This window comes from Phragmites australis, chromosome 9 (assembly GCF_958298935.1).
Source record: "Phragmites australis chromosome 9, lpPhrAust1.1, whole genome shotgun sequence".
Taxonomy (NCBI): Eukaryota; Viridiplantae; Streptophyta; class Magnoliopsida; order Poales; family Poaceae; genus Phragmites; species Phragmites australis.
In genome coordinates, this window is record NC_084929.1 from 21113390 (window position 1) to 21121547 (window position 8158).

Genomic DNA, 8158 nt, shown 5'->3' on the forward strand with positions numbered 1-8158 from the left:
TGTCATGCTCACCTGTCAGGCCATCCCATAGCATTAAATACTGCAGGATGGGTCACTATATCACCAAGCCTGCCCACGACCTTGCTCGTCGAAAGGGAGTGCCTGGGGAAGGAAAACACTTGAGTGGATATCATTAAATATGATTTGGATTGGTTAGGTGAGTACATATCCCGCGACCAATAGGGGTTGGTAGTAGGGTTTTGTCCTTGACCAGAGGACTAGTCGCAGGAGCCCTATCCTGGTTGCAAGGTGAGGCCATGGTCTTGAGGGTATTCATCCATCGGCTGACACATGGTAGTGTTGGGCCCACCGGGTGGGGAATACCCTTACATATTACATCAACAGTAGCCCCCAAGCCCCATCACAGATGTGGTGGACTGAGTAGTTTTCCGTAGTAGCCCGTGGTCGCTTTGTGACGAGTGGTCATGGTCGTGGCCAGGTTTGGTCACACCAGTTGGGACCAGGTGAGCGCATGCCCACCTTGAGGAGTGGTCATTGACGCAGCTCGTCTTAGTGGTCGAGTCAAGAAACCACATCCTGATGGGAGGTTAAATGTCTAGAGAGAGAGAGAGAGAGAGAGAACATGGGAGGGAGAAAATGAAAAGACGCTGGACTCGAGGGAATTTTGATGCCCCAAGTGTGACTTTTCAAAATTCGAAAGGACCAGGCCCCGTAGTGACTGAGATACCATGGTGACCCTTTAAATTGGAGCGTCAAGGTCCTTCATGAATCTTTCCGCCGCCTCCCTTAGCCTCCAAACTTCTGCACCCAAAGCCCTTCGTCTCCACCTTCGTTCCTACCACCGAAGCATCGTTCTCCATCATCTGATAGCGCGCACTGGCAGCAAGCCCTCCTTCCCCAAATACAAGTGTGATGTGGCGAGGCTGAAGTAGATGCATGACGCTGGCCTGCTCACCCACCGCGTGACCTTGGGGTACCACTTTGGGAAGAGCGTGTCGGCTCCCTTCCAGGGGGAGATCATGGTGTCCGTTTCTTTCTTCTTGGCCGGCCTCATGCCGCCCTTCTCCAAGTTCTTCACCAAAGACATCTCTTTCTATGATATCTACCACCTCCACCTCAACCCCAATTCCATTCTCATTTTGAGCATTTTTCTCATTTGTCTAAGAAATTTGTCGGGGTCGAACCATACCTAGACCTCTTCCATTTCTTTTACACATGGCGGTCGATGATCAGGCCAACCACTAGAAGCTATGGGTTCTGTCTCCGTGACGACACTGTAGACTCCTATATCGAGGTGGGCCTCAAGTCATCGCGGTCATGGTGGAGGGAGGATTAGTTCTACCTCGCGGTAGACAGCTCCTTCGACAACCTCCGCGTACCGAGCGCACCAATGGGGGTCACCGACAACTGGGAGAGCGCTCCAGCGACAACTCCAGAGCTGCTAACCTTGCCAAATGGATCAGCCAGCTTGGAAAGGCAAGGCTGACAGGATCAGACATCATCCGTGATCTCATCAAGCGCCGGTTGTGCCCCTTGCGGAGGAGAGCACATCCAACATTCCAGTACGACGAGCTTGACAACGTCACCTGGGAGAAGTCATTTCCCTGTTGTTTGTTAGGTGTGCGACCTCTCACATCTCTCCTATTATCCAAAATTTACTAACAAGACCTTTGACTCGCGTGTCCGAATCCTAATGGCGAATACCCTAAAATCAGATGAGTTGATTTGTATTTTACCCCTCCATTGTGCGATATTGCCTCGTCTTAAAGAGCATGGTTCAGGTGGGTAAGTTTGGTATTTCCAAAATCCTCGCCTCCAAGTCTTCTCCTGGGTCTAGTGTTTCATGGTTTGCACTGATGTAGGGTCTTCCTGAGGTCAATGGCATACGCCTAATAGTCGACGAGGTCCTAGAGATCATCCACGACATCCATCTTGGCAGCCAAGCGTTCTCTCCCTCACCCAACACTGCCCCGGTCGATAGCAAAGCTATCATGGTATCGAACTATTTGGTCTCGGTGACACCCAGTCTGGTCGGAGTTAGGCATCAACCTCAGGCGGGGGTTTCACAAGCGGTGCTGGCCCGCAAGGGAGAGACTAGGCTTGCACCGAACCAGTCGGGAGTAGACAGTTAGTCGTTTGTCAAACCTCTGGGCAAGAGGAAGGAGATCAGCTACGGATCCGGCTTCCCCAGAGACAACCAAGCGCGCCCATGAGGCATCGACCACTGGAAATTCTCCTCTGCCCATTCTTAGTGGTTTCACGAGGGTGAGCATTGTGCTCATTGCTCTAACCATGCAGTAACTCTTTGGTTAGCCTAGACACTTCGCATTCTTTCCTTGACTCCGCAATTTTTTTGTCGCAACAGGTCCTCGATCCCATCGACCACTCCTTTGCTGCACTGGGTAGAAACTTTAGCCCTCAGGGCAGCTGTGATCCCTATGCTAGCCTCAACCATGGTGGCCTCCATAGTTGTAGAGCCATCCGCGGCATTGCTCGTGGCACCTACTCCTGTCTCTGACCTGCTCTCCCTAGTCACCAGCCTCTCCGCCTCCATCAGCATACTACTCGCAGAGAAAGAGGCGACGAACCGCAGATGTGCCGAGCTGGAGAAGTTGGTGGCCGACGAGAAGGGGGCAAGATGTGCGCTTCAACAGGAGAAGGTTGAGCTCATCATTTGAAGCGCCAAACAGTCAAATACTTAGAGGACGACCCTCAACTTTCTGAGGGAAGCTTTCCTGGCCATGCGGGGGCCCTTGAGGAGCGTTGGTCTGGAGGTCAATGAGCCAAAGGAAGATTCTATGTAGGGCTGGGCCTATGCTATCAATGTCTTGGTAGAGAAGTTAACCTAGCTCCCAGGCATCCTAATAACGAGGACCGCGGAGGATGTGGCGAAGGCGGCAAAAGCTACAATGGAGTATGTTCTCTAGTGCTACCGTTGCCTTGACCCTAACTTAAACCTTGATGTTGTCCAGGAGTGGGTCGTGACCAGCGGTCTTGAAGCCGAGGCAAGGCTAAAGGCAGAGTGCCAAGAGCTGGTGGAGTTTGTAGGGCTCTCTTCAGAGTGGTGACCACCGAAGAGTAAACGTCATGCTGTACCTTAGGCTTATAACATATTTGAATGAAGTTTTTTATTTTTTATGGGCTTATGTTGCTACTGTGGTCCTCGTGCTTCTGCGTTAACTGTCCCTCCTACTTGCTATGAGCCCTTGATCACTCTCATCGATGACTCCATCAACTAGCGTAGTCAGGAAGTGGTGGCCAAGTATGAACTTGAGCTCGCGGTAGAGCAAGAGAACCTACAAAGCTATCTTCGAGGTGCGCCAGTCTTGCAACAAACTAAGCCATGTGTAGTCTTAGGCTAACCATGTAAGACCCAACCAACTGACTGTTGTGTGTTTTGCGACCCGTTTCTTTGACTAGCTTGTCAGGATGAGCTACTGGTGGAGCAAAGGGACTTGGAGCGGATGACGAGGGAAAACGACCAACAACGGGAATATTTCTATGATTGCCTTAGTCAGACATTTTCTCCCTTCGACTCGCTGCTCTGGTCTGATGGCGTTCATGTTCACCCAACTCTCAGAAGCACCATGGCCGGTCACATTGACTGGCTCTTGGCGGCCTCCGAAGAGACTGGTGTACTCGAGCAGAGGCTTCGCGAGACCATTGGCAACCACTTGTTCAAGGTCAGTGCTATGTCACCTACCTTACCCTTGCCTGCATCAGCGAGCACTTCCCCGATGTCGACCTTGTTCTGGCAGTCTTTAAAGGCTTCGTCGGTACTGGAAGATCACAGAGGAGCTTAACAATCTTACCGACTCATTTCTTTTCACTGATCACTCCCTTCTTTGGACCGTCCAGTTTGAACCCATGATAAGCGTCTTCGGATCCTAGGGACACTGAAAAAAATTTTAGAACTAGCCCTCGATGCTACCCGGGAGGTCATTTTGTAATCTAAAGGCTTATTCCTAAACAGATTTTCCCTGCACCCATGTGGTGAGTAGGCTCTGATTGTTCGTCATGCCATCAGGGGGTCAAGGCTTTCCGTGGCACTCGCTAGTTAGGTCTGTGGTACTTGGGACAACTTTTAGAAAAACATGCACTTCGATGACAACCGATGCTCGAACCGAATCGGGATTTGTGGCATCTTGGCTATTTTCCTTTAGCCACCCACATCCCTGACACAGCACGAGCAACAATTTTCTTTTCCCCTAAGCAACTTGATACTCACAACATGCGCAAATAGGCAACATAATATAGGAGCACAAATATCTTCGCAAAAGTCTCTAAAAACGCTATTGATGAATTGAGTCTCGTTGTCTATAATTATGCGGTTTGGACTACCAAACCGTACTACCAGCCCTCGTATGAACTTGATCGCTACCGCGGCGGTGATCTTCCTGACTGACTTGGCCTCAATCCACTTAGTGAATTTATCAACTGCCATGAATAGAAATTCAAAACCGCCAGAGGCCTTAGGGTATGGTCCCACGATATTGAGTCCCCAAACAGCGAAAGGCTAAGAGAGTGATATGATTTATCGTGCTTAGGTTGGTAGGTTGTTCTGTTGGCTATGGTACTGACATAGCTTGCACCGTTTCACCAGCTCGCAAGCATCCTGAAAGACCGTAGGCCAATAGAATCATTGCCAAAAAGTTTTTCTGACCAAAGTGCGGTATAAAGCGTGGCTACCACATATATCTTCGTGGATACCAGAGAGCAGGGTGCTCCCCTCTTCTTGAGTGATGAATTTAGTAAAATGTCACACCCGATTTTAACGGCCAAAACCAGATGCAGCTTATGTATGCTCAGGATATTCAACACACATAAGGACGTAACAGGTGAAGTAACAAAAGTAATACTTCTATTAAATAAACGTTAAACTCTTACAGCAATTGATATATATTATCTTCTATGAAGATATCTGCAGCAGAACAGAAGCACTGGTGCCCAACAACACTGCAGGCAACTAACCGGGAGACACGCGCCTAGAACGTCACAACCTCGTCTTGATAGTCTTCAACATCTTCACTCACTGAGCAGCAGCATACATGTCGCATGGTATAGGAAAAATAGCAAATGTGAGCACATGACGCGCTCAGCAAGTGTGGGAAAGATAATGATATGCAGGCTTATATCAAGAATAGGCTAACACATGGTATTTTTGCGTAAATATGAGTAATGAAAAGACATTTGGACTCAAAAGCATTAAGCAATTATTAAGTGAATGTAACCCAAACAGTTCAGCATCCAACATGCAAGGCTCCCCACCTTGCACACCATAACATTCTAATACTCCCTGTACTATCACCAAAACTATCTAGTACTCCCTATACTAGAACCATAACCACAACCATCTACTACTCCCTGTACCAGAACCATAGCCACAACCATCTAGTACTCCCTATACCAGAACAATAACCAAACCCATAACCACAACCATCTAATTATGTGAGGATCCAAGTCTCTCATATCCATGAGCACGGCTGTTATAACAGTTTTACACTCTGCAGAGGTTGTCCAGCTTTCCCCACGAGTCAGTGAATTCTATGTTTCCGTGTTCGTGAAACACTTAACACACGCCAGTGGTGTGCCGCCAAGAATCATTGTATGACACTTTCCACTAATCAGAGACTAATCCAGTATGTGTCTGCCCACAAGATTTCACCGCCAGGCTTTACAGAAGCTAAGCTCCTACCCAGAAGCCCCCTTTTGTGCTGACCCAACACACACTGGACAGACTCTAATCAGTATGTCACGCCTTACCCATATCAGTCTCGTGGTTGGTATGTTACTTCTTGGGTTGTCGCTCCACGAACCGGTCCTTACTTAGGTTACTTGAGCAAACACTAAACCAACATCATAACCATGATAACCATCAAAACTACTTTGCTCAAGGCCTAAGGTTCCGTGTTGCTAGACCATTAACACATTAACAACCATTGTTGCATATGTTCATCAGTCAAGATTATAACACTTCTCAACATCCCAAAAGCATGGCTAAGCAATCTACCCACAAAGGACACCTAACCATAAACTATCTAGGTTCTAAGGGATGATAAGGGAAAATCTAGGGAAAACCCTAATATAGATGACTACCCATCATATTAACACTGCATGCAGTTTTGTAAAACAAAACATTTAAAAACATAGGTTCAAAATGATCAAGGACACTTGCCTTTTTCCCAATGCTGCTCAGTGTTGTCGAAATCTTGGTCTTGAAGTCCCTCGAACTGCTCCGGAACGTTATCAACTAATCGCGAGAACTACCGACAAACAACACAAAGGAAAACACTAAGAACAACATACAAAACATCATTAAAACACTTTAAAAATACTATGGTTGGATAAGGATGATTTTAGAAACATTTAGACTCAAGAATCGTCTAAATTGGAGTTAAGATAAAAAGAGAACAACTTTCGAGAGATGGATTATACTAAAAAGGAAATGCTGATTTTCCCGAACTATCTTCCTATGGGAAAGACTTTATCGCACAATCACTGTGTCAGACTTGATAACATTATTGCGCAAGATTCAAGAAGTGTATGACAGACTAGACTTTACTGACTAGGCTAAGGAGAATGATGTATACTATGCAAGTACCATCTTGGATTAAAGAAGGGATACGCGGAGATCTAGTATCGATCACCTATGATGGATCAAAAAGGCTGAAGGTTGCGCTTCTAGGTTAAGGATACTACTGGTGACTCTATGTAGCGGTGGTGGTTCGGGTTGCATTGAAGATGGTGATCGGGTATGTGACTACAAACATCGATGTCGGCTTCAGTGGTGTTTCAGTGAAACAAGGGAAGCATGGCGTAGAACGCGGAAAGACTAACTCAGCGGTATGGTTGGTTTTGGAAGGGGTCGTCCGAGGTAGCGGCAAAACAGTGACGACTACTTCTAGGTTTGGTGGTGACCGCGAACAAATGCAGGAACGAAGACGCTCATGTTCCTAGAGATTGGCTATGAAATTTGAGAAACCGTTTGAACAAGGATATTCATATAACCTGAGAACACAATGTTATGGCATAGTTTTGGCTAGATCATCCACTGAGAGGAAGAATGATCAGCATAGATGAGACGGGAGATGGCCGCGACATGCTGTGGTTGGCAATGGCGTCTTGGTCGTCTCGCTGCACAAACGGGGATGGGCTCCTAGGTTAACGTAGAAGACTCCATGGGACACGCCGTGACGCGGTTGGTGCATCCATTCGGCTTTCGGATTGACGGGGGACGCGAATGCAAATCCAGTGCGCGTGCAAAACGCGTCCAAAAACTGGACAGCGGGTATGTCGACATTGATTTCGATAGTTTGGCTAATCTACTGGCCGACCTGGTTGGTGAGGGCGTGGAGAACATCATGGGGCATGCACCGGTGAAAGGGCTTGGTGATTTGACCTCTGGTCGGTCGGGAACATCGATACCAATCAGCTATAGCGCGGCTGTCCGCGACGGCGACGACCGTGGAGGCGTAGATTGGGCTTTGGCCGGGGCTAGGGCTTGGCTAGGGACTTAGTATGATGCTAAAAAAGTAGTAAGGGAGGAGAAGAAGGGGTCCTCACCTTGCTTTGATGGTTGAGAAAAAAGGATTCGCGGAGAAGACGACGTAGCGCATCACGGGCGGCGGCTCCGGCAAACGGCGACGCACGGATAGGGCAGCAGCGACTTCTAGGGATTGGAGGCATGGAATAGAGGTAGGAGATGGCGTGCAACTCATATATATAGGGCTAGGGGTGGCTGGTTGAGGTAGAGTCCAAACCGAACACGAATTGGATTCGAGTTCGAGTCGGTTACGACTTCCTTTTTCGTAGCTCTCTATTTCGAGGATGATATCTCTGTCGTCCGGACTCCAAATTGGATGTTTCTTGATTCTAAATTGTATTACTCGAAAAGATCTACAACTTTGGTAGTCATTGAAACTTCTGAAAACGTCATCTTTATTTTCAAAAATGCGCCACAAGATAAACTATTTGCACTCGGACTTCTCTACGCAGCACTAATTTCGGGGGCCATAACTCTTAGCTCCATTATTCAAAAGAGGACTTCCATAGGTTAAAATCGAAGCTCTCAACGAGACCTACAACTTTGGTATTGTCAAGATTTGAATTTGATGCCGTTTTGAACTCCAAAACATCATGAGAAGATAAGGCTGTCCAGGACTTCCGAAAATTTACAGATTTCATGGATCCTTTGTTG